Here is a 27,764-nt window from a genome sequence, read left to right as displayed (position 1 = left end):
ACTTTGCCAGCAAAGGTCTGCATAGTCAAAGCTATGGTTTTCCCAGTAGTCATGTACAAATATGAGAGTTGGACCATATAGAAGGCTGAGTGCTGAAGAATTGATGCTTTTAAATTGTAGTACTGGAGAAGACTCTTGTGAGTCCCTTGGACAGCAAGGAGATGAAACAAGTCAATCCTAAAGGAAATCAACCCTGAATCTTCGTTGGAAGGACTGATGCTGAAGCTGAAGCTCCAATACTTTGGCCACCTGATGTGAAGAGCTGACTCATTGGAAAAAACCCTGATGCTGGGAAAGATTGAAGGCAGGAGGAGAAGGAGGTTACAGAGGATGAGATGGTTGAATGGCATCACCAATTCAATGGACATGTGTCTGAGCAGACTCCAGGAGATGGTAAAGGACAGGGAAACCTGGCATGCTGCAGTCCATGGTGTTGCAAAGAGTCAGACATGACTGAGCAACTGAAGAGCAACATAGGGTAGAGAGATTGGAGCATGCAGGGAAAAGGAATCAGAAGTAGAGATCTTTGAGATGGTGGGAAAGTCAGTGAGGATGAATACCGCAGAAGCAGTTCCTTGATGGAGAGTACTTTCAAGGGAGCAGAGAGAAGGTCCTGAGATTTGACAGCCAATGAAAGGTAAACAGTGGTTTCAGAAGTTAAAGTTCCACTCTTAACTAATTTCTCCAAAATATCACTTTCTGAGTCCACCATACAGGGAACTCAGCTGCTGGGTGGGGACTCTTTAAGCTTCTGACTGATGGGTATCTGGGCTCAAGATGGCGATGGGCAAACCCTAGGTTGAGGTTTTCCTTAAAATCAGCAGTAACTGTGGCTCCTACATTACTCTGCCTTCACTTGGAAAGTCCAGTGACCAGACTTGTGGTGCTAGGCTTCGAGGTTGAATACCTAACCTTTATTGAGTTCTTGGGCTTCCCTGGTGGCTTAGCCAGTAAAGAGTCCACCTGCAATGAGGAAAGGTTGGGAAGATCCCCTGGAGGAGGATCCCTCTCCAACCCACTCCAGTATTCTTGCCTGGAGAATCCCCAAGGACAGAGGAGCCTGGTAGGCTATAGTCCATTGAGTACTTGGTCTCATGCACTTACTGTTCTATGCTTTCTATGCATTATTTAATTAAATTCTTACAACAACCCCTTGAGGTGAATACTGTTATAACTCTTGTTTTATAGATGAGGAAATTGAAGCACAGAGAGCTAGTGACCTGCCTGTGTCACACAGCTGGTAGATCAGTCTGATTCCAGAGTTCTCACTGCTGATTGCATCATTAAAGTTGTCTTTGTGGTGCACATGGACATCACCAGATGGTCAACACCGAAATCAGATTGATTATATTCTTTGCAGCCAAAGATGGAGAAGCTCTGTACAGTCAACAACAACAACAACAACAACAAAAGACCTGGAGCTGACTGTGCCTCAGATCATGAACTCCTTATTGCCAAATTCAGACTGAAATTGAAGAAAGTAGGGAAAACCACTAGACCAGGTATGACCTAAATCAAATCCCTTATGATTATACAGTGGAAGTGAGAAATAGATTTAAGGGACTAGATCTGATAGAGTGCCTGATGAACAATGGAATGAGGTTCATGACATTGTACAGGACACAGGGATCAAGACCATCCCCATGGAAAAGAAATGCAAAAAAGCAAAATGGCTGTCTGGGGAGGCCTTACAAATAGCTGTGAAAAGAAGAGAAGTGAAAAGCAAAGAAGAAAAGGAAAGATATAAGCATATGAATGTAGAGTTCCAAAGAATAACAAGAAGAGATAAGAAAGGCTTCCTCAGTGATCAATGCAAAGAAATAGAGGAAAACAAAAGAATGGGAAAAACTAGAGATCTCTTCAAGAAAATTAGAGATACCAAGGGAACATTGCATGCAAAGATGGGCTCGATAAAGGACAGAAATGGTATGGACCTAACAGAAGCAGAAGATATTAAGAAGAGATGGCAAGAATACACAGAAGAACTGTACAAAAAAGATCTTCACGACCCAGATAATCACAATGGTGTGATCACACACCTGGAGCCAGGCATCCTGGCATGTGAAGTCAAGTGGGCCTTAGAAAGCACCGCTATGAACAAAGCTAGTGGAGGTGATAGAATTCCAGTTGAGCTATTTCAAATCCTGAAAGATGATGCTGTGAAAGTGCTGCACTCAATATGCCAGCACATTTGGAAAACTCAGCAGTGGCCACAGGACTGGAAAAGGTCAGTTTTCATTCCAATCCCAAAGAAAGGCAATGCCAAAGAGTGCTCAAACTACCACACAATTGCACTCATCTCACATGCTAGCAAAGTAATGCTCAAAATTCTCCAAGCCAGGCTTCAGCAATACGTGAACCGTGAACTTCCAGATGTTCAAGCTGGTTTTAGAAAAGGCAGAAGAACCAGAGACCAAATTGCCAACATCCGCTGGATCATCGAAAAAGCAAGAGACTTCCAGAAAAAATCTATTTCTGCTTTATTGACTATGCCAAAGCCTTTGACTGTGTGGATCACAATAAACTGGGGAAAATTCTGAAAGAGATGGGAATACCAGACCACCTGACCTGCCTCTTGAGAAAGCTATATGCAGGTCAGGAAGCAAGAGAACTGGACATGGAACAACAGACTGGTTCCAAATAGGAAAAGGAGTACATCAAGACTGTATATTGTCACTCTGCTTATTTAACTTATATGCAGAGTACATCATGAGAAATGCTGGGCTGGAAGAAGCACAACTGGAATCAAGATTGCCGGGAGAAATATCAATAACCTCAGATATGCAGATGACACCACCCTTATGGCAGAAAGTGAAGAGGAACTAAAAAGCCTCTTGATGAAAGTGAAAGAGGAGAGTGAAAAGGTTGGCTTAAAGCTCAACATTCAGAAAACTAAGATCATGGCATCTGGTCCCATCACTTCAAGGGAAATAGATGGGGAAACAGTGGAAACAGTGTCAGACTTTATTTTTTGGGGCTCCAAAATCACTGCAGATGGTGATAGCAGCCATGAAATTAAAAGACGCTTACTCTTTGGAAGGAAAGTTATGACCAACCTAGATAGCGTATTGAAAAGCAGAGACATTACTTTGCCAACAAAGGTTTGTCTAGTCAAGGCTATGGTTTTTCCAGTGGTCATGTATGGATGTGAGAGTTGGACTGTGAAGAAAGACGAGTGCCGAAGAATTGATGCTTTTAAACTGTGGTGTTGGAGAAGACTCTTGAGAGTCCCTTGGAGTGCAAGGAGATCCAGCCAGTCCATTCTAAAGGAGATCAGTCCTGGGTGTTCTTTGGAAGGACTGATGCTAAAGCTGAAACTCCAGTACTTTGGTCACCTCATGCGAAGAGTTGACTCATTGAAAAAGACTCTGATGCTGGGAGGGATTGGGGACAGGAGGAGAAGGGGACGACAGAGGATGAGATGGCTGGATGGCATCACCGACTCAATGGACGTGAGTTTGCATGAACTCCGGGATTTGGTGATGGACAGGGAGGCCTTGCATGCTGCAATTCATGGGGTTGCAAAGAGTTGGACACGACTGAGTGACTGAACTGAACTGATGGTGGCTAGTAAAGTAATGCTCAAAATTCTCCAAGCCAGCCTTCAGCAATACATGAACTGTGAATTTCCAGATGTTCAAGCTGGTTTTAGAAAAGGCAGAGGAACCAGAGGTTAATTGCCAACATCCGCTGGATCATCGAAAAAGCAAGAGAGTTCCAGAAAAAATCTATTTCTGCTTTATTGACTATGCCAAAGCCTTGACTGTGTGGACCACAATAAACTGTGAAAAATTCTGAAAGAGATGGGAATACCAGACCACCTGACGTACTTCTTGAGAAACTGTATGCAGGTCAGGAAGCAAGAGTTAGAACTGGACATGGAACAACAGACTGGTTCCAAATAGGAAAAGCAGTACGTCAAGGCTGTATATTGTCACCCTGCTTATTTAACTTCTATGCAGAGTACATCATGAGAAATGCTGGGCTGGAGGAAGCACAAGCTGAAATCAAGATTGCTGGGAGAAATATCAATAACCCCAGATATGCAGATGACACCACTCTTATGGCAGAAAGTAAAGAAGAACTAAAGAGCCTCTTGATGAAAGTGAAAGAGGAGAGTGAAAAAGTTGGCTTAAAGCTCAACATTCGGAAAACTAATATCATGGCATTCGGTCCCATCACTTCATGGCAAATAGAACAATGGAAACAGTGTCAGACTTTATTTTTTGGGGCTCCAGAATCACTGCAGATGGTGACTGCAACCATGAAATAAAAAGACGCTTGCTCTTTGGAAGGAAAGTTATGACCAACCTAGACAGCATATTAAAAAGCAGAGACCTTACTTTGCTGACAAAGGTCCATCTAGTCAAAACTATGGATTTTTCAGTAGTCATGTACAGAAGTGAGAGTTGGACTATGAAGAAAGCTGAGCACTGAAGAACTGATGCTTTGGGACTGTGCTTTTGAATTGATGCTTTTGAACTCTCGAGAGTCCCTTGGACTGCAAGGAGATTCAACCATCCCATCCTAAAGGAAATCAGTCCTGGGTGTTCATTGGAAGGACTGATGTTGAAGCTGAAACTCTAATACTTTGGCCACCTGATGTGAAGAGCTGACTCATTTGAAAAGACCCTGATGCTGGGAAAGATTGAGGGCAGGAGGAGAAGGGGACGACAGAGGATGAGATGGCTGGATGGCATCACCGACTCAATGGATATTGGTTTGGGTAGACTCCGGCAGTTGGTGATGGGCAGGGAGGCCTGGCGTGCTGCGGTTCATGGGGTTGCAAAGAGTCCGGAAGGACTGAGCCCCTGAAGTGAACTGAATGGTGGCCAAGGGCAGACTGAGTGTATTTCACCACAAGTTACTAACATCAAAAGTAGGCTCTAGATAAGGGCAGCTAGTGTAGGAGGCACAATGGACTCGAGTCTGTTTGCAAAGAGCACGACTCTATTCTGCCTTCCAAAATTACCATCTTCAGTTTCTTTGGTGGATATGCAGTGAGCCAGGTAGTCCAATGAATATATCAATAAATATTCATTGAGCACCTACTCTATTGCCACACCAGACTTACGTTTACATTGTATTTTCTCTCTCTTCCAATTTGGGGCTGATGTGGCTTTGATTGTGTTTTTAATCTATTACAGCTGTACAACTTCCCTTTCTCATAAAGTTATAGCTTCACCTGGAGCCATGAAAGATGATATGGCCGGCCTGAATGTGGTGCTGGGGTGTGGGAAGGCAGTATGTCAGATACTCCATTAGCACTCCCAGCCCTGCCTGACCTAGCTAGTAATATCACCTGGGCTAAAAGCTGACTCAAAAATGGGGAGGGGATATATGTATACCTATGGCTGATTCATGTTGAAGTTAGACAGAAGACAACAAAATTTTGTACAGCAATTATCCTTCAATAAAAAAAAAGTGGGGGCAACCAGGAAGTCCAGTTGCAGCACCCAAAGGGGCAAGCTTTTTTTTTTTTTCCATAATAAACTTGTAGTTTTATTTAGGTTTGATTTTAACAAATGTGTCAGGGAGAAGATTTGGTTAAGGCAATTTGGTAAGAGGATAAAAAAGAATTCAAACTTGACTCTAGAAGCATACTGATTTGAATGGCTCAAAGATTTTGAAATTGTGATATAGAAAAGGAAGCATAAACCGGCATATTTGGCAGTTCTGCAATAAAAAAAATTGTACAGACCTAACAATAAGGTATATATATCAATCAAGGAAGATTAAAGTCTGAATAGAACATAATTGTTATTATATATAAAGAAGGATGCAGTTCAGTGAATGAACTGAAAATAGTGACATAACTGGATTGGAAAATGACAGAAAGGAATGTGCTGCTGCTGCTGCTACTAAGTCGCTTCAGTCCTGTCCGCCTCTGTGTGACCCCATGGACAGCAGCCTACCAGACTCCTTTGTCCACGGGATCCTCCAGGCAAGAATACTGGAATGGGTTGCCATTTCCTTCTCCAGGGGCAAGCTTTTGATACTGGGCTACTTAATTACGGAGGTGGAGCTCAATAGCAGAAGGATAGAAGTTGAAGATGCATTATTACTTAGCAGCCGGAGGTAAAATATAAAAGCTATGGAACTAAAAAAAAAAAAAAGCTATGGAACTGACAAAAGAAGTTGATGCAAAGAGGGCAGGACAAATAAAGCTCTCAGACTTGTTAAGCTGATGATATTCAGGTAGGGCTACAGTCCAAGAGAGGAAGCCTAGAGGAGGACATGACAGGAGACAGGAAAACATGGCTGAGACTTAATTGCCCCTGTCCTTATTCCATAGTAAAATAACTTTTTTTTTTTTTTTAAGCTGGGTAAATGGCCACCCTATGATAAAGGTTACATTTCCCAGCCAGCAAGATGTGGCCATGTGACCAAGTTCTGGCCAATGGGATGTAAGCAGACCTAATGAATGTGACTTAGCAGAAGTGTCTCTTTATTGTTTTTAAATATATATTATGCACTCAGGTTATCTACTGAGTAACCCAAGTTTTAGTAGTTTGGACATACTGCATAACTGGAGTCCCCTTGATATTTCAGAGCCAGAAGTAACATCAAGATCATTTAGCCAAACTACTTTACTTTTCAGGTCTTTCAGTTTTCTCCAGGTAAAATGAGCCTTGTATGGCTATCATGGTTTTAGAACAGACACAGGATGTTATATAGGATATATGCCATCTCTAGTCTTGTTTTATTTTGATGCCAAGGCTGGAGTGACTGCACATTCCTTTTGTATTTCTCTTGGACAATTCTAAGTCCCAGCATCAAGTCCAGATCCAAAAGCCAAAGCTGCTTTACTTAACGGCACTTGAGGAACTTCACTGGAAGCTGGTATTCTAACTGTACATCTCCAAGTTTAGCCATTGAAGTTAGTGAAATGCCTGGTGCTAAGAAAAACAGAGTAATTGGGCATACTGTCTCCTAGATGTTACTCTACTAGCCACCGGGAAGGAAGTGCAAAGGAGGAGTTACAAGTGGCACTCACAGACTCCAGAAGGTAAGCTTCATGTTAACTTCAGTGTGCCTACAGAGGGCAGAACCTTTGAAGAGCCCCACCAGCTTCTGTTATCTAGATGACCAGAACTACAGGTCAGGTGACTTTGAGAATCAAGATTGTTTAAGATCGGAGATAATGTTTGGGGATGGTGGCAACTCTGGAAGAAATATGTATAAAAAACTGTCTTGCATCTCCAAAGAGAATTTCTAGAACTCCAGGAAAGTGATCTTAGCACTGCCTGAAATAGTGTCTGTTTCTGAACTTTCATAATATCACTGCAGATGAGCCAAAAATTCTACTTTCTTCAGGGAGAAAAAAAATGGTTGTTTTATTTTTTTCAGCAACTGATTTAGTTTAATACATACATAGTACTTCTTGAAGTACCAGAGACACCTTGGTAAGGATATCTTCTCTCAGCTGCCACAGCCAGAGACTTGCATGTGCTGGGATGTCTGGATCAGATCAAAGGAGATGAAAAAGAAAAGAAAAAGGAGAGTGGAGTATAATCACAAGCCTTGGCAAACCACTCAATAATGTGGACTGGTGGAAACAGGAAACACTACTTGAGTTGGAGACTCATACTTGGGTTTGACCTCATGGAATAAAGTGCACAAGCTCTTAGTCACTTAAAGGTGACCTAAAGGACAGTTACTAATCATCCCCCTAGATTATACTGATGACTCTACCCCAGATCTGATAATCTTTTAATAGATGAGAATTATTATTTTGGCCTGGTGAAAAATCTTACTCTTATTTTATTTATAACAAGTTTTTTTGTAAAATCTGATGAAGTGCCCTCAACTGGTCTCATTGTATTTCTCCATCTTTGGAGGAACCAGGATTATGGGTATGTAAGTGGGAGTACTGCAGTAGCTTAGATGACTTAAAGTGACTGTCTATTTGAGGGTGGACATTTAATGGAACTTTCTTTTGTATGAGATTGCCTCTCTCTGGTTTGAGAGGTTTACGTAGGCTCTGAGAAGCAGCAGCAGAGTTTTTGGCTCTGTCTGTGGCATGTGCTGGTCTCCTGGACTATTTATGGGATGGTCTGGGTCAGACTTAATTCTTAAGCTTGGCATTATACCTTCCTATGGTGAACTGAGGTTCAGATCTACTTCCCTTGACCCCTGTATCCACATTACTACCCAGGAATGCTCTTCAAATCAGAATCTCTACCTTATTAGAGTGAGTTTCACAAAACTTTTAAAAGGTTATTAGAAGCCTTTCAAGAGGCAGTTTCTTCTGAAGGATTGATATGGATTTAACTGGGTGCTATTTTAACACCGTACTTGTACTTCCAGATGTGTGGTATGGGTTTGCCTAGTGATGGAATAGTGCTTTACATCAGTGATGATTTTGAAATGGATTCCTACTTCTGTGATCAATTGTGGACCCCTTAGTTTTTCTCCTCATCTGTGAAGTGAAGTCCCAGTGACACATAGAGTTTAGTTTGGCCCTTTTTCTACAATGTAATTTTTAGATGCTGTCCCTAAGAAATTGCCTCGACTTACATAGTGAGTGTTTGAATGCTTTGTTGATGGACAATCTCATTGGTTAAAGGAAGTAGCCTTGGTTATTGGCTAATAAATGTGGTTTAGAACAACCTCTGTGCCTTATTCCTTCCTTCCTTCAAAGTCAGTTATTCCAATTTCAGGACAAAGCAACACATTCTTGGGAGAGGGGTATGTGAAATAGCCTCATTTTTTGCTTGCACTCTGCTTTTAATTCTTCAGGCCATGTCTCATCTCCAGTTGAGTCATGAAATACAAATGAATAGCATCGGGACCTAACAGTGCTGTATGGACAGGTGAGGATAATTGATTTCCAGAATTTTGTTTATCAGTTATTTGCTGTAGTATGGTAAGTAAATCAGTGTATATTTTGATTTTATAAAAGGTGAAAAAGTCTTTAATCTGACTTATCTCAGAGGAAAATGTATGATTTGAGAAGCTAAAAAATGAACCAAACTAAAAGGAATATTCATGTAAGAGGGTTAAATGACTTTGAGAGTGAAACCTTGGGAATTCCCTGGTGGGCCAGTGGTTAGGACTTCAAGCTCTCATGGCTGAAGGCCCAGGTTCAATCCCTGGTCAGGAAACTTATATCCCACAAGCTGCATGGCACAGCCAAAAAAAAAAAAAGGTGAAATCTTATAAGAGCATCTCATTTCAAAGATTTTATAAGTAATAGTTGTAAATATATGAAGGATTGATGTAAGTTGACTTAATTTTATGTGCTTGGTGGGGGTATGAAAAAGCTTCACTAAAAGAAATTTTGTATTTTGAACCATACTTTGTTAGTGGTTTTTGTTACAATTTTGGAACTACATCCTTATATAAATGTCCTTCTAATACATATCAGAAATCGAGCATTAGACTTCTGGTATTCCTGTCAAGTAGTATTCTTTATGCTTAGTCTCTGGGCATTTACTTCTCCTATTTTCTCTTTAAAGAAGAAAATCAAACGAACAATCAACCTGATTTTCAATTCCCATCAAACAACACTGATCCTTGTTCGTTGTAAATTCATTTCTATGGCACTGATCTTTGCTATTGCTTGAGAATCATTTGAACACTTTAGCTGGGAGAGAAGTTTGAACAGTTTCTAAAACAGCTCAAATGGAAGTAGATCCAGATTCATATGAAATACTATCACTCCGAAACAAAAGAGGTAACTTGATTAGTGGAAACAGTGTAGGCTTTTAAAACCAGGAAAGCCTGAGCTCAAGTCACCTTGCACCACTTAGTATCTGGGTGTGAAAATTAACCTCCTAAACCTCAGGGTCTTCTTTTAGGAAGGTACCTACCTAGTTCCTGTGTAATATGGAACGTCAAACTGATAGCACTGCCACAAACTTCCTGCCTGCCCCCAAAGGCTGAGTGATTAGTGACACACATCCGCCCAACAATTCCAACACCTGAAGATAAGGTAGGAAGCTTTGAAGTGCAGACTGTGTCAGCAGGAGTAATCTTCCCTGGAGCCGAAGTATTCCTAAAACCTTCCTGGAACGAGAACTGCAAAACTGTATCACTAAGAAGATAAGTTTAAAATCATGTTTGGACCATTTCAAATTTTAGGTATATCAAGGTGATGTGAGACACTGCAGCTGGAGCTAAGACTTTAGAAGTTCTGGTTGGTTCTGCATGGTGAGTTATTTGGTGAAGAATAAGAAAAGCCAAGCCACTGGCATAGGTCAGGGCCCAGGAAGCTCAGCAAACAGGGCTACTTTCTGCATATGGGAAGCCTTCCTTCCCTTTTCTCAAGGATTCTGAGATAAATTTCAGAGGGTCAGCTTGGGGATTTGGGCCATTGGAAAAATTTCATTCTCACTCTGTTCCAGCCCTATTTCTGGTTTGGAAAGACATCTCTCCTTATTACCCTCTCTCCACACACAACTAGATCGTGTTTTTCAAACTCTGGAGTATTCTTCACAGTGAAGAAAAAAAAAGACATTTTATATCACAACCCAGTACATTCCCCTAAAACACAAAGCTTTGCTTAAACAATATTTATACTTATTCATGTACTCCGATGGTTTCTTTTCCATTCCATTTAATTCCATCCCATTCCAAAATATGCTAGTGGTAACCCACTACATTTCTTGATTCATTCAAGGGCCTTGATCCTCTGTTTGAAAAGACTAGCCTTGGCTCAGTGGTAAAGAATCCACTTACCAATGCAAGAGACTCAGGTTCGATCCCTGAGTCAGGAAGATCCCCTGGAGAAGGAAATGGCAACCTACTCCACTATTCTTACCTGGGAAATTCCATGGACAGAAGAGCCTGGTGGGCTACAGTCCATGGGGTCACAAAAGAGTTGGAAACAACTTAGCAACTATACAACAGCCTTAGATGACTTCTCAGTGACACTGGCACTTTAGGGAAGATTCAAACACCAGAGAGTAGTCCTAGATTTACCCTCCCCAACCCCACTGCCTCCCAAATCTTATCCAGGCTGGAACTAGACCACAATGACTGGCCTGAACTGGATTAGGCATTTGAGGATCATTCATATACTTTCTCGGAGAAGGCAATGGCACCCCACTCCAGTACTCTTGCCTGGAAAATCCCATGGACGGAGGAGCCTGGTAGGCTGCAGTCCATGGGGTCACTAAGGGTCGGACACGACTGAGTCACTTCCCTTTCACTTTTTACTTTCATGCATTGGAGAAGGAAATGGCAACCCATTCCAGTGTTCTTGCCTTGAGAGTCCCAGGGACGGGGGAGCCTGGTGGGCTGCCGTCTATGGGGTTGCACAGAGTCAGACACGACTGAAGCAACTTAGCAGCAGCAGCAGCAGCAGCATATACTTTCTACAGTTTTGGGACCCCCAGTTCAGTTCAGTCACTCAGTCGTGTCTGATTCTTTGTGACCCCATGGACTGCAGCACGCCAGGTTTCCCTGTCCATCACCAACTCCCAGAGCTTGCTCAAACTCATGTCCATCGAGTCAGTGATGCCGTCCAACCATCTCATCCTCTGTCACCCTCAGAAGTTTCCAAACTGAACTTCCAGCTCTGTTCTTAGGGTATAGATGATTTGGATCATAAAGTTATGGATATGAAGACCAAAAAGGGTAAGCTAATGACCTTAAATCAGAAAAAGGAAAGAAAGCATTGACCAATGTTCACATCAAAGTTAAATGCTGGTTCTTATATCCCTGTCTTCATCATTTATAGCAAGTCCTAAAACCTACCTAAGTGGGCTAACTCAGACTCCTTTCCATGACACACCTCATAGATGCCATTTTAAAAATAACTTTGCAGTGAGATCTGTTCACTGAGGTAGATTTTCCTGGTCCAAAGCAACGGAATTATTCCACATGCCTACTCTCCTTCTGTCGGAAAGATGATGGAATGTTCCCACATTATTTTAGAGAGCCCTGGTCCATGGAACAGTTTGTAAAAATCACCCCATTTAGAACAAAGAATGATGACCTGGACCTTCTCCTTGTCATCTGTAGATTATATTGTTGATAGAGTCTATTCTTTTGGCAGATTTTTAAAAAATGTCAACTATGAAACAGCAGGCAAAGGGATATGTGAGGGAACTCAGAGAAGGAGGAGGAGGAGGGGAAAGGGTGAAGGAAGGGGAGGAAGAGAAAAGGGAGAAATTCCTGTAGATTTCTTCATTGAACCGTAACAATGGCCCTGTGAAGTAAGTATTATTGGCTTCACTTTACATGTAGGGAAATCAAGGTGCTGAAACTTTTGAAACTCCCATTTAATTGGCTGACCTTTCCATTATTGAATCCTCTAAAAGTCTCCAACAAATTTCTCATTGATTACACCATTTTTGGACTGTAAGTGAAAGTGAAAGTCTCTTATTCGTGTCCCACTCTTTGTATACAGTCTATGGAATTCTCCAGGCCAGAATACTGGAGTGGGTAACCTTTCCCTTTTCCAGGGGATCTTCCCAACCAAGGGATCAAACCCAGGTCTCCTCCATTGAAGCTGGATTCTTTACCAGCTGAGCCACCAGGGAAGTCCAAGAATACTAGAGTGAGTAGCCTATCCCTTCTCTGTAAACTTCCTGCCAAGAAGTCCTTTTCTTTCCCCATTCCTCTACCTTCTCCTCACTTGCCACATGTAATCCTAGAAAGAATACGGCCAATTTGGAATGAGATGTATGTGACATCTCACCTCTTCCACAGAAGAGCTGTATGGCTCTCATTCGCAAAATGGAGAAAATATAATGCCTGACTCTTTACTTCTCAAGTAAGTGGAAATGTACCAATATTCGTTTTGTCAGAAAATTTAGAAACGAACAACACATTATTGGCTAGAATGTGAAATCTGCAAACCGTAAGAACACAAGGACTGCAAAGAATATTCATGGCTTTGGTGGACTGTTTTGAACTCCTTCCTCAGGTCTTCATAATAGAAGTCAGCCTCCATCAGCAGGGACACTTAGTGCAGGAGTCTGAGCACTACCACACATTCTACTGATATCTGCAATGAGAGCAGTGAGGAACGAGAGCAGTGATCAGTGTGATAGTTTAAGTATAGTAATTAAGGAAAGTATTTTGTTGTAAAAGCCTGGACAAACAAGGCCTACCTTCATTTCAGTTTTTGTTTCACTCACTCTTCCTCTGCCTATCTTTCACCCCAGTGGCTGATTTACAGACTGACCTTTTACCAGGACCAGTCTTCACCTGCACTGACACTGTCTTGGGGTGGGAGGAGGGTGGATACTGTGGGTAAATGCATGTTCGGATTTGCTTTGCTTTCAAAGGTGGACCTGATCTTCTCTTTGTCTTTCTGACTAGTTATGACTCATAGCCTAGCTGAACTCCAGGCCCTTGAGATCCCAGGCAGAGTGGAGTGGTGTGTTATTTCTCTGCCCATGCAGACTTCCCCAGGGTTGACTGGTTCAGCACTGGGGTTGGGAATGGGAAAATCAAGTTCCATAGATGTGGTTACCATCTCTATGGATACTGATTTTCAGGGATCCTCCTTCCTCACAAACCCAGATCCCACCTCTTACAGAATTCATCCTCGACTGAGTAAAAATGAGCGTTGAATTCTTCACTCATTTTCTGGAAGCTTCTCTTAAATTTCACACTGCCTGTATCAACAAAGCCACCTATGTATTTCCAAGTGACAAGTAAGAATTTTTACCTTTGAACCCAGTTCAAATTTAGATTACAAATACCAATAGAATCTGTTCACTTTGTATTGAACAGCGTAAATAATCATATACACGAATTTTTTAAAATCATAAAAATAATTCCAGTTCATCAAGGAAAACAATGAAAATAGGGAAAATTGAAGTAAATATCTACTATTAATATTTTGTTCTTCCCAGATTAAAAAAATTTTCGTAAGTATTGATCTTTTTAAAATTTGCCTTTTGGCACATACCTAATGATATTTTAAGCTGAGTTTCATTATGGGTGGGTTTCAGGAAACACCTGTGCTCCTTAAAACTCTATGTAAAATTGTTTGTACCGATAGGCATATACATTTTTTTCTGGGGGACTGCTACTGCTAAGTCACTTCAGTCTTGTCCGATTCTGTGTGACCCCAGAGACAGCAGCCCACCAGGCTCCCCCGTCCCTGGGACTCTCCAGGCAAGAACACTGGAGTGGGTTGCCATTTCCTTCTCCAATGCATGAAAGTGAAAAGTGAAAGGGAAGTTGCTTAGTTGTGTCTGACTCTTAGCGACCCCATGGACTGCAGCCTTCCAGGCTCCTCTATCCATGTGATTTTCCAGGCAAGAGTACTGGAGTGGGGTGCCATTGCCTTCTCCGTCTGGGGGACAGGACAGTCTATCAGATAGTCAAAAGAACTCTAAACATCTTTAAAATTTCGGTAAATTTGCATTATATTTTTCCCACTACTCTAGAAATAAATTTTCTCTGGAGATATGGGTGATGTCAGTATATTACCAGAAGGATGCCAGGGTTCACCATTTTAATTTTTTTGTCTGCATTGGATCTGGCTGTCCTTGTAAGCGGTTAGATCAGGATGTCTCTTATAGCATGCAGGCAGTAGAAGGCTTTTTGATAACAAACAATAGCAAAGAGAGTCTATTGATATTTGTAATAAAACAGTACTTTAATTTCCATGATTCTGTTCAATGTATGTAGTGGGAGGAGCCAGATAGGTCATTCTCAAGGTGACAAAATGCGGAGCATGTAGAAAATCAACAATTTCAGATCTCACAGGAGAGGGAGGTCTGATACATGCTGGGGTTAGAGTTAGTCCTCACTGTCCCTCTTTAAAGCTGATTTAATGCAGTTACTAAAATAGCAAACATTTACTGAGTGCTTACCATGTGCCAGATAATGTCCTAAATGGTTACATGCATTACTTCATTTAATCCTCTCCATGGCTTATGAAATAAAAACAGTTGTTCTCTCCATTTTACAGATGAGGATACTTAAGTTAGACGTGGAACCAGAATTGGAATTCTACTTGCTATATATTCTGTTGCCTCTATTGGCAATAATTGTACAAACACCTGAAGTTGTATATTGTTTTACCTGCCGCTCAGTTGTGCACCTATTTTTCATCTATTCCTCCACATAATCTTGCTGTTATGAAATAAACAAATAGTTATTGAATGTTTTTGATGGGAGATAGATATAATTATCATTTCTCCTTGGCGAACTGAGAAAGTGAGGCTCAGAAAAATCCCTGTAGTTTTCGAAAATGCCTAGTAGCAGAAAATGAGAAACCTGGAATTTGCACCCAGGTCCTGGGACTCCAACTCAGCAAGCTTGCCCCTGAATCATAGCCTGTTATAGATCACCCTGATCTGTGTTTTAGGAGGGTGATCTCCAAATATTAATATTTTGGAAAGTTTTTGAATGGTCAGTTGATTTCTGTAGGCACTTGGTGGTGTCCAATGACAGCAAATAAAGCTAGATGCTAGATGTGGTTTGGTCATGATCTCCTCACTCGTAAGAGCAAGAAATAAGTACGTAACGGAAAAGAAAGAAGTAAGCATATTTCCTTGCTCGGTATTTGTGTTGCATAAAAAAGCCTCTGAAAACTAACTGGATGAAAGAACCTAATTTTCTAAATTTATCTCTATTTGGAGCGTTGTGCTTATTATGCCATTACTCTTTCGTTTCTGTGTTTAAAACATTTTCCTCTAGTATTAACAACATTTATCTCTCATCACTGAAGATAAGTGACCCACGAGAGAGGCAAGAGCAAGATTTGTGGAATCTTGTGAAAGAGAAACATGACAAATATTTCATAATAGAAAGATACCAAGAAATGAAATTCTTGGACATCCAGGGAAGGTTGGTAGGTTAACAGACTTTTACTTTAAAAAAAAAAATGTGCTTACAACAAATCTAGTGAGATTTAGTAATTATCCTTATTATTAAAAGATTTGAATTACATCCTTACAACTGATGCTGAAACTGCTCAGCGGTAGATTTTCAAGATGCTGTACTTTACACATAGCACATTCAATTGATTTTCTCATTTTTAGATATTACAGTTTAAATGTTTCTTAAATGCTATGCAGAATACTGAAGATTTCAGCAGACAGGGATTTTATTCAGCATGGTATATATGCCCCACAATTGGGCTTCCCAGTGGGGCCATACATTTCTGAGAGAAACAATTAGTTTTGAGTAATTAGTTACAGAAGGTGCAAAGAGGTATCCCAAAATGTCAAGGCAAAGATGCTTGACAATTAAGTGCAAATTATTTAACAAAGATGCCATGTGGTTATACAGTATTTTTGTAAACAGCATTTTGATGTTTCATGCCATTTGACATTTTTAAGGTACCAGGCATAGTTTCATATGTGTGTACAATACACACACACATACCATTTATTACATTTTTAAAAAGTTAACTGATATTTTAAATTATAAGTATAATACATGTTCATGGAAAAAAATTAAAACTATGCAAAAGACAGAAGAATACAAGGGGGAAAAACAAAAGTCCACCTCCTTACTTCTTTCAATCCTAAGTTCTACTACCCAGAGGTAAACAATGTTAAAATTTCCTGCCATCAAGGTTCACTGTCATATACACATATGTCCTTTTAAAACTCTATACAAATGCTTATAATACTGTTATACAATTTGCCTTCTTTAGTAAACAGCGTCTTAAACTACATCTTTGCACATCTGTCCATGTAGACCACTTTCATTCTTTTTGATGCTGCTTTACATACCATTTTAAGAATGTGCTTGTATTTACTAACCAAATTGATGGGACATTTTGGTAGTTTCTAGTTTTTTTTTCTTTCCTTTTGCAAACCTATGCAAAAGGATGTTCTTTACATCATTATCTATCCATTCATGTGCAGGTATAATGCTGGATGGTTGAGTGATTTCCTAGAAATGGAATCTCTGGGTAAAAGGACACGTATGTTTTTAATGAACTGCTGCTGCTGCTAAGTCACTTCAGTCATGTCCGACTCTGTGAGACCCCAGAGATGGCAGCCCACCAGGCTCCCCCATCTCTGGGATTCTCCAGGCAAGAACACTGGAGTGGGTTGCCATTTCCTTCTCCAATGCAGGAAAGTGAAAATGAAAGTGAAGTCGCTCAGTCGTGCCCGACCCTCAGCGACCCCATGGACTGCAGCCTTCCAGGCTCCTCCATCCATGGGATTTTCCAGGCAAGAGTACTGGAGTGGGGTGCCATTGCCTTCTCCATTTAATGAACTAGTTTTATACATTTAAGAAAATATGTGCATAAGGTAAAAAAAGTCAATCTGTACAGAAAGTACAAAGCATAAATTCCCTTCTCAAGCTCTGACCTCCTCCCCAATGATGCTTAACAGTTTCTCAGTATCCTCATAACTTTAATATGTATTTTATGTAGGTGCCTTTAAAAAAATACAAGTGGGATGATTCAGTATTGGTTATGTTCACTTTACATTTGCTAGGTGCTGTGAAATTGCTTTTCAAAAAAGATGACGTCTATTAACATTCCCATCAAAATTGTGTGAGGGTGCCTCTCCATCTCCACTGTCCTTGACAGCAACCTTGGATGGCATCACACTTTCCATATTTTGCCAATATGATAGACTAAAATGGCATTAAAAACATTGGAATTTGTATTTCCTCATTTATGAGTGAGGTGGAGCCACATCTGACTGACTTCCTTACTGATTTCTGTCCTGTGACACTCATAATCACATACGCTTGTCTCTACTATTACTTGAAGCAAGACGTCCACTCTGTTCCTTGGTAAGATGCTGTATTTCTTCCTGGTTTCCTCCAACCCTCAAAACAAGACCTTTAGATGAGACCTTGGTGTGTTCCCCTTTCTCTGTTTCCTTCCTCTTCCAGATGAGATCTTTGAAATATTGTCTTCCCTCTCCATCCCTCTTCTGTTCTTACCTTCTAAGTTAGGCCAAAGTATTTAGTAATTTTAGCTCTAGACTATCATTTCTTCAGATGGAATATGGGAGGTGGTACATTCTTTGAATCCTTTCATATGTGTAAATATTAATATCAACCTTTCACCTCAACAGGAGAATGCTATCTTGAAAGACTACAGCATTCTTAGGTTGTAGCTTCCGTTTTCTCAAATACCTGTAATGTTAGTTAAATTTCCTGTCTTGGGGAAAAGTCCAGGGTCAGTCTGTCTCTTTTGTGATCTACTTATTCTGTCTAGAAGCTGTTAAGCTTTTGTTTTTATACTTGGAGTTCAGGGATTTTACAGTGATTTTCCTAGGGGTGTGACCTCTATCACTGAACCTGGTGGTAACTTGGCATGCCCTTTTAATCTGAGACTAAGGAACGGTTCTCCATTTGTTTAATTATCATTACTCCTCCATGTCTTATCTGCCCCCTCTCTAAAACTCCTATTGTTTACATAATAGATACCCTCTTGGTCTTTTTCTTCCTAATTTCTACGTCTTTGTACTTTGGTTCTGTTCCTTGATATTTCTACCGTTTGGCCTCTAATTCATACATTTGTGGTAACCAACCATCCTCTTCTTTAATTTGTCTACTAATTTTTTAAGTGGAAAAATCAGTCTCATTTCCAGAAAATTATTTTGTGCTGTAACTGAATCTCCTTAAGTACTCATTAATTTTTAGATAGAATTAAGTAAGAGACTATCTAGATAGACCCTTACTTTTCCTGAGACCCAGTGAAGGTTCCTAGATCTTCTCATGGTCTCAGTACAGATAAAATCTTGGCCACTTAACCCCCAGTCCACTTTCTTCTCTCTACTGGGCTATTCACAGGAAACATTTTTGGCGGGGTGCGGGGCGGGGCGTGTGGCTGGGTGAAGGGTGTGCCACCTGTAGGACCCTGGTTCTCTGCCTGTGTGCTAAGTCGCTGCATTCATGTCTGATTCTTTGTGACCCAATGGACCATAGCCCGTCAGGCTCCTCTGTCCATGGGATTCTCCAGGCAAGAACACTGGCATGGGTTGCAATGCCCTGCTCCAGAGGATCTTCCCAACCCAGGGATGGAACTTGCCTCTCTTACGTCTCCTGCATTGGTGACGTGATGCAGAAGGACGTCTGCATTAAAATAAATTAGATTAAATTAAAGAAGGTTCTTTAACCTTCTTTACCACTAGCACCAGGTTCTTTACCACTAGCACCAGCTGGGTTAGTTCCCTGACCAGGGATCAAACCGTCACCCCTTGGCTTGGAAGCTCGAATTATTAACCAGTGGACCATCAGGGGAGTCCCCACAATAAATAGTTTGATTATGTCCAAATAAATCCTGTTCTGAAGATCAGAAGGTAAGGCATTTATGAACTCACTTCAGTAGTACCTATACAGAAGGTAAGGCATTTATTTCTGTTGCTATTTCTAAAAGCATGTAGGATAATATTTTTAAGTTCATGGACAGACAGTGGAAGTAATCACATGGATTTGTGCTATGAGAATAATCCTGGACAGGACTACCACCAGGAAGTTTCTCATTTCCTTCAGGTACTCTTTCCTAAATGTCACCAAATTTCTTTCCAACTTGACTCATAGCTGTGATTCAGAATTGTCTCTGTCCCCTCCAGTAATGATTTGAACCGTATCACATGACGGGTGAATGAAAGACACAAGTTTATGGGGCAATTATTCTTAAAAGTTTCCTCACTCAAACTAGTTTGTATGGCTTTCCTGTCAGCCTGCTAATAATAACTGTGTATGAAAGTTATATAAGGCAGAGTAGAAGTAGAGTGTGGTAAAGATTATTGAATGATGGGAAGGGACTGGTTTTTTCAATGGAGAAGAATGAAGATGCTTGTTTTGGGTCCTTTTCCAGATGTGGTAAAGATTATTGAATGATGGGAAGGGACTGGTTTTTTCAATGGAGAAGAATGAACATGCTTGTTTTGGGTCCTTTTCCAGATACATGTCTGTCTCCTGAATTATTGTTAAACAATTATTATTATTATTTTTTAGCATCTTGAATGCTTATTTCATTTTTGTTATTTGATACCAAGGTAGGGAGGAAAGATTTAAGAAATTTCTCATGCTGTTTAATGAGAAAACTGAAGCATTAAAAAGGTATCATGTAGTGTCTCTTGGAGCCAAGAAGGAAAACAAACCACTTACTTTGCGCTATTATGTCCTTTCTTACTTTCTGAAGCTCTTTATGCAAGAGGTAGAACATGTACTCTTTATATAACTTCTAAACTCAAGTTGCCACAGTCCCCTCCTACTCAGATTTACTGATGTTTTCAACTCTTCTTTCTCTTTGCTATTTTTATGTATGAAGAGGAATTTTTTCCTTCTCCTCCTAAAGCCAACTTGTTCAGACTTTATGATCTATAAACAACAAAGTGCCTTTATTATTTAAGCCATTAATAGGGAGCTAAGTTGCTACCTGCAGCTGAAAGCATTGTTACCAACCCTGAGGCTCTTGTAAGGTATAGGTGACAGCTGGTTATTTGGACTAGAGTGTTAGTGCTGAGTACCAACCTCATGCAGATTACTTCATGTTCAGCTCTGATCTCTCCTTCTTTCTCTCTCTTACTCTCTTGATTGGCAGTTCCATTTGTTTGCAGTTTCCTCATGTCTAAACATTCCAGGAGGCTTTAGTTTCCAACCACTAATTAGATACGTTCTCTATCCAATTTTCCCATAATTGTTGGAACAATACCAAGGCCACCTTCCACAGCACCATTCAAGAGCTGACTGGATCCTGATAGTCACTGTGAACAAACCTAAAGTGATTCAGCCTTGCATTCAAGATTTTTTGCCAGAGGAACCCATTCTCCTTGTACAATCTCATGGACTTGTTACTCTTGAAACACACTCTTTGCTTCAATTTCAGGTTTGTATGCAGTTGAAATTAGATTATATATATATATATTCTAAACCCCATTATATATATATATTAAATGGTAATAATCATTGTAATTGGTTAAAATTTTTAAATATTTCTTTCTTTCTGTGCTGGGTCTTAGTTGCGGGATGCAGGATCCAGTTCCCCAATCAGGGATTGAACTCAGGCCCCCTGCAATGGGAGCACAGAGTCAGCCACAGCGGCTGGACCCCCAGGGAAATCCCACAATTGCTTGCTTGATCTCTGGGAATTCCATTTCTCTTTGGCCTGTCTCTCCAACCAGATTTCAGACTTCCCAAGTGCATGAGCAAGCAATATATTCTTCTGATTTTTTGTTTTTTTTGCTCATTGACAGAGTCCACATTTACCTCTCTGCCTACTTCCCTCATCGCCGTTCCCAAGCTGCTCTCTCCCATGCACTAACCAACCACTTCACCCCCAGATCAAAGATTTCTTTCAGTCCCTTTCCTATTTAGTCTTCTTCTCTTCGCTTTACTCTGAGCTCCCTGAGGACAGAAACCATGTCTTCCTCCTCATCGTATATCCACTCTCCATCAGAGTGCAGGCACATAACAAGATTTCAACATTAGGAAAATGCAGTAGGTGATTAACTGATACTTGTCTAATAAATCACCGAATAAAACAATGAGAATCTTGCATTAAATCTATGTATCTGGCTCCATATAACCCCCCATATCCTTTGATTTCACTCTTACATTCACAAAATCTAAGTACTAATAAACACTATTTTCTTGTTTTTTACCACAAAAATTCCAACATGTTCCCCATTATGGTGTTGTATTTGATAACCTTTCTAATTAGCATTACATTTTAAATGCTTTTAAAATGCCCCATTACATATTTATCCAATAGTCCATGACAATTCAGATATGTAATTGCTGTTATGGATTACCTGGTTACCATCATTAAATAATTAGAGAGACTTAAACATGTGTAATGCTAATTAGGAAAGTTATCAACTATGGGCAGTTAAGATAATAGGGAATATGATGGTTTTGTTTTGGAACTGCAGTAAAAAACATGGCTACAGGGATACAGGCGATTCTGTTAATTTAGTGCCCTCAGAAGCAAGAAATCATTTTGTAATGAAGAATTCAGCACAGCAGAAAGTGACTTCATGAACTGTGGGTTTGTTTTTTTTTTTAATTTTTGTCAGTCTGTTAATAGCTGTCCATGACTGCCAAAACAGTTCTCCTGGAGTGTACCAGGGGAGCACAAGAGGTCAAGCCATGAGCAACACATGGCTAGAGAGGGCCACTTTTCTGGCCCCTTGAAGGGTTCCTGCCATATTAGCATCACTCTGCTTCTAGCCTTGCTATCATAGCCCTAAAATCTATTAGGCCCCTATTCAACGTGTTCTATTAAGTGATTGGTTTTTTTTTCTTTCCTTACTGAAAAAATTGATGAGTGCCTTATTAAGAAATCATCCAAGATTGTTCCCAATTCTCACAAAGGCTACTTGACCCTGCCTATTGTTTTAAGCAGTTCCTGGAATCTTGGAGAATTATTGTAGCATAAAAGCAAGGTAGATTCTCTGAAGGAACACGACATGGTTTGGGGACATTTCATTTTTAAAGAACTAATATTTCACTATTCTTTAGTGGTAAGAAGTAGGTTTGGTAGAGAGGTGAGGAAGTAAACTAGCTGTTTAAATGTCATTTCAGAAACATATATGAAACAATATGCAAAATTTGCGTGTGGGTGCTAAGTCGCTTCAAGTTATGTCCAACTCTTTGCAACCCTATGGACTATAGCTTTCCAGGCTCCTCTGGCCATGGGGATTTTCCAGCTGAGAATACCAGAGTGGGTTGCCAGGCCCTCCTCCAGGGGATCTTCCTGAGCCAGGAATCGAACCCGTGTCTCTTATGTCTCCTGCATTGGCAGGCAGGTTCTTTATCACTAGTACCGCCTCCTTAGGAGGAGGACTAGCATTTTCATCAGATTTTGTACATGAGCCTTTTGGTTAGCTGTGAAATAAATGCACATTACATGCCGGGTACCAAGAAACAGTAGCATGTAAGAGACTTACAATGTTCTATGCTTAATAGTAGCCAAAAAAAAAAAAAAGCTAAAATCAGTGGTGAAGCAAACACTCCCTTACAGCACTTTCTCATAATTATATGGCAAAGAGCTGTGGAGATGTCAGCCCCAGCTAATCATTGTCCATCGGAGGCCTCTTGGCTCCCTCGAGCTCTCTGGAGTCTTGGGAATATAGAGAAGAGGGTGGGGTTTATGCCTGTTTACCACCGAACATTCCAGAGTCACACTGCCACCTTAGGAATCAGGCAATCATGATTTGTTTTATAAAGCCAAACTTTTAGGTGAGTTTGAGGTACATCTTGCTGAAATAGGAGTAGTTGACCTCTGGGATGACTGGGGAGTGAGTCATGTCAGTAGTTAAAAGACACGTGAGAAGAAAAGTGAACGTGTTCATTGCTCAGTCATGTCCAGCTCATTGCGACTCTATGAATTGTAGCCTGCCAGGCTCCACTGTGCATGGACTTCTCCAGGCAAGAATACTGGAGTGGGTTGCCATGCCCTCCTCCAGGGGATCTTCCCGACCCAGGGATTAAATCCACCTCTCTTATGTCTTGTGCATTGGCAGGCATGTTCTTTACCACTGGTGCCATCTGGGAAGCCCAATATAGACCATACCTGTGCTCTATTTGCCCTTTTCCCTCTCAATCCAGTCATAATTGGGAACCCAAATTGCCTCTTCAGTCACTTGAGTTTATCATTTGATTTTATTCAGTCTTGATATCAGGGCCTGAAAAATTTGTGACTTCTTCACACATGGAATTCAGAAGGTCATCAGCAAGGTAAGAATGGTAGATTTAGCAGATATTTTCTCTTTCAGATGAAGTAAAAGCATCTTCATATATTCTGTATTTTCCTTCAATTGAATGCCTATTTAGATGTGGCTGGACGGGTTTATCCTGCTCTATTCAAATTGGAAGCTATTTTCATTCTTTTATTCTCTTAATTTGGCAAATGTTTGTGGCATGCTGCTGTGCTGTGTGTGTGGTGGTGGGCTGTGTGCTGTGAAAGAAGCAATGAAGGACTGCATATGGCCTGTGCCCTGGGGCCATTGGAGAAGGAAGGCTTATTATGGGAAATTTAATAATGTAAGCATTGACTAGCAGTTCAAGGCCATGTTAAGGGAGGCCTCATAGGCTGTGATCATGATATTTCCCTGCATGAGGTGAGACTTGAACTGAGTCTTGAAGAAGGGCTGAGAGGAAGCAAGGAGGACATCTCCAAGTGGAAAAATTGGTGTAAACAAAGGTTTGAGTTTAAGGAATGCAGTGTGTGCATGTGTGTGTGTATGTGTGTGTGCGCGTGTGTGTATAATGGCATGTGTTTAAAGCAGAGGAAGATAAAACTAGAAAGGTAGACTAGGAACAGATCATAGGAGACTTTGAATTTTGAGGGTACTTAAAACTTGATCCGGTAGATAATGGAAATTATTAGAAAGGTTATTGATGGGTTGAAAGAGGAAATCTGACATTTATAAAAGCATCTATGATGTGCCAGGCTCTGTGTGGGTCCTTTATTTACATCAACAATTTAATCTTAAAATAACCTGTCCTGGAAGCATCTGCATTTTTCAGTTGGAAAAAAACCAATTAAAAATATTTTTATTAAGGACATTGTGTACCTCCTGATAAAAGTACAAAAATCACTTATAGAATATTCTTGCCCAAAATAGAATTTCTATGTGATCAAAAACACCACTAATAATTTATAGAACATACAGAAAACAGAGGAGCATGTGAAATGATACTTGAGATGCAAACAACAGAATCCAGAATCTTAGAAATGGCAGAATTGAAGAGGAGTTTATCTGAGAAAATTTCAAAAGAAGAAAAAATAGTATGATGAACTCCCTATGTATTTATCACTCAGCTTCAGCAATTATCAATTATGGCCAATCTTGTTTCATCTTTATTCCCCACTTTCCACCAGCCACTGATTATCTTGAAGGAAATCCCAGTTGTCATACTACTTCATAAATATTTCAGCATGTCTTTAAAAGGTAAAGACTCAAAAACCAAAACCACAATACTTTCATAGTAATTAATATGACTACAGTATTAATTACTATTAATCAAATATTAGTTGAATTAATAGTAATTTTTATTACTACAACTATTAATAATTCAACTAGTATTAAATTAACCATAATTCCTTAATACCACCAAATAGTCATCATTCACATTTTCTGGATTGTCTTATAAATTAGAAACAAATAATTTATTTTGTTTCAATCAGAAACCAAATAAGACCTATATATTAAAATTGCTTGCTATCTCTTTTTGAAATCTCTTGCTATCTCTTTTCATTGAGAAACTCCTTCCCTCTCGTTTTTTGTTCTTGAAACTTCTTTGTTGAAGAAATCAGTTTTTGTTCCTAGAGTTTCCACATTCGAACTTTGCTGATACATCCCCTTGTTCAATGTAGCATGTTCCACTGTCCCTTGACTTCCTGTAAACTGGTAGCTGGCTCAGATTCTGAGTTGTTTTTTGGCAAGGATACAGATAGTGGTTTATATTTTCTAATTTAAGCAATTCTACAGCCAGGAAATGGAGAAGCCCCAGAGTTTCACTGAAGTCTCTCTGGTTCCAAAACTGTGCTCTGAGCCTCTCTTCCCATTGCCCTGTAGGATTAATCTGGCAGAGAAAAATGGGAAGAATCCACAGGATGAAGGCTGAGCACAGTGAGACTGATTCATTTCAACATTTAAGTTCTAGACACTCCACCAGGCAAGAAGAGGGCAGACAGCTGTTGTAAAGACCCAGCCATGCGGTGATGAAGAGTGTGACCAGACAGTCTTATCTCTCTGTGGAGGAAGGTACAACCCATAGGATCTTGTAATATTTTGCTTCTTGCAGTTATGTTCTAAGAGGTTCCAGGTGCCTGGTTATGCAGAAATGTTTAGGTTTCTGTGATTTTTGAATGTTCTGCTGAACTCTGGGGGTAAAGGAAGGATGAATTACCCAGATTATTAATAGATAACTTTGATCACTTTTAAAATACTTTTATTTCTTTGTTCTGCCCTTTTCCAAAAAGGATTTGAGATGAAAAAATTTTCTTTTAAACGTGCATACTCCTTTTCAGATAAGAACATTGTATGTTCATTAACACACATACACACACAACCTCTACCTCAGAAATATTTAGCATAGAAACCTCACATGACAAGGCTTTGCTAGTGGTGGAAGGAAGGATTACCCGGAGCTGACATTTAGTGCTAACTTATTGTGTGTTTGAGTTTGTCATGTATTCTATTTGTAATCAGAAAAAAACCCAACTAATACAGATGTGATTAAAAATAATTGTAAAATGGAATCATATTGAACATTCATTCTTTTTTTTTTTTTTTGGTTGATGAACATTGATTCTTTTACAACTTCCTTTTTCATTTAACAATCTATCTTTGGAAATGGCATAGTTATATAGGCATAGGTATTAGTTACAATAATTATTATATAATTATACAAATTATTTATAATAATGTAAAACATAATATAATATACACTCATATAATTATTAGCTATTCTTATATAAACTACTAAATGGCAACCCACTCCAGTGTTCTTGCCTGGAGAATCCCAGGGACGGGGGAGCCTGGTGGGCTGCCGTCTATGGGGTCACACAGAGTCGGACACGACTGAAGTGACTTAGCATAACATAGCATATAAACTACTAAATACTATTATATGATTATATGATTCTAAGCAATGCCTATATATAGTTACTGTATATTTTCTAATTTAAGCATAAATTAGAAAAATCTAATAGATAAAAAGATAATATAGTTACTGTATATAGACATTGCTTAGAAATTATAATCATGGAGGTGAAAAATTAAAATCACACCTCTTATTAATTGATCAGCAGTAGCCTTATATATTCATTAGGGCAAATGATAGATTTGCTCCTGCCTTAATCCTCCTGTTTATTTGTCCTGCCTCTACCCATTGCCTAGATTTGGCCCCAAAGTCAGTGGTCCAGAAAGCACTGTAGCACATGAACCTTTTTAGGCCACATTTCTGTTGTCGGCAGAGGTCTTTCATTTTTTGCAATCATAGACCAAGAGATAGGATCTTCTTTCCAAAAACCTAAAAAAATATTTCCAGTACAGTGTATCAAAAGAAACATTGTGACAAGTGGACTTTATTAATCAAGTATCTGAGTGCACAGGAACTGAAGTGAGCACTGAGGTTCAAGCAAAAATAAGAAGCCAAGTGACTGCCCTGAAATTCTGAAATACATATTTTCCTTAATAGCCCAGGGCTGAAACAAAGCTCTCTTAACTTTGATGGTAGTCTCACTGCCTTCGAGTTCATGTCCCCTCTGAATCACCAGGTTGTGGGATGGGTTTGGAGGGGATGCTGCAGCACAGACTGATCACTGGGTTTCTGAATTCATCTGCGCTTTTCTCAAATGTGGTGCACAGGCCACAATGCAATTAAGCACCCAAACTGCCAAGTTCAGTTTCTGAATCCAGTATATCTCCCTAGGTCTGACCTGCATTTTAAAGACACCCACTAAATATACAATTTGGATGTATAATCTGCTTATCTGTCATAGGCACTGATACCAAATATATCTTATTTTAAAATAAAGACCAGACATCATAGACATGGAACTTACAATATAATTAATTAAGCAAGTACTAATAAATAGCAAAAAAAAAAAAAAAAGCAAAAACAAAATAACCCTGGAAATTGAGCTCATACAAGCATATTTCTGCCAGCTTGGATTTTACTTTAACACGTTATCTGCAATGGTTTCCTCAAATGGAGTGCTATTTACAGATATCTGCCAAGCCTCATCAAAACAAACAAGCCCCTATAATAAGAGTTAGCATATAAAGTGAGGCTGAACAGAGCAAAAATCTTTTCCCCAGGGCTCTCTTTTATCAAACAACCCTGCCTGAAGAATAGAGGCCAGTGTTTTATGTTTCAAGTGGACCATATGGCAGGATATGAGTGCACTT

Source organism: Bos javanicus, chromosome 4 (assembly GCF_032452875.1).
Source record: "Bos javanicus breed banteng chromosome 4, ARS-OSU_banteng_1.0, whole genome shotgun sequence".
Taxonomy (NCBI): domain Eukaryota; kingdom Metazoa; phylum Chordata; class Mammalia; order Artiodactyla; family Bovidae; genus Bos; species Bos javanicus.
The sequence above is the reverse complement of the archived record's forward strand: the minus strand, read 5'-3'. Positions refer to the sequence as shown.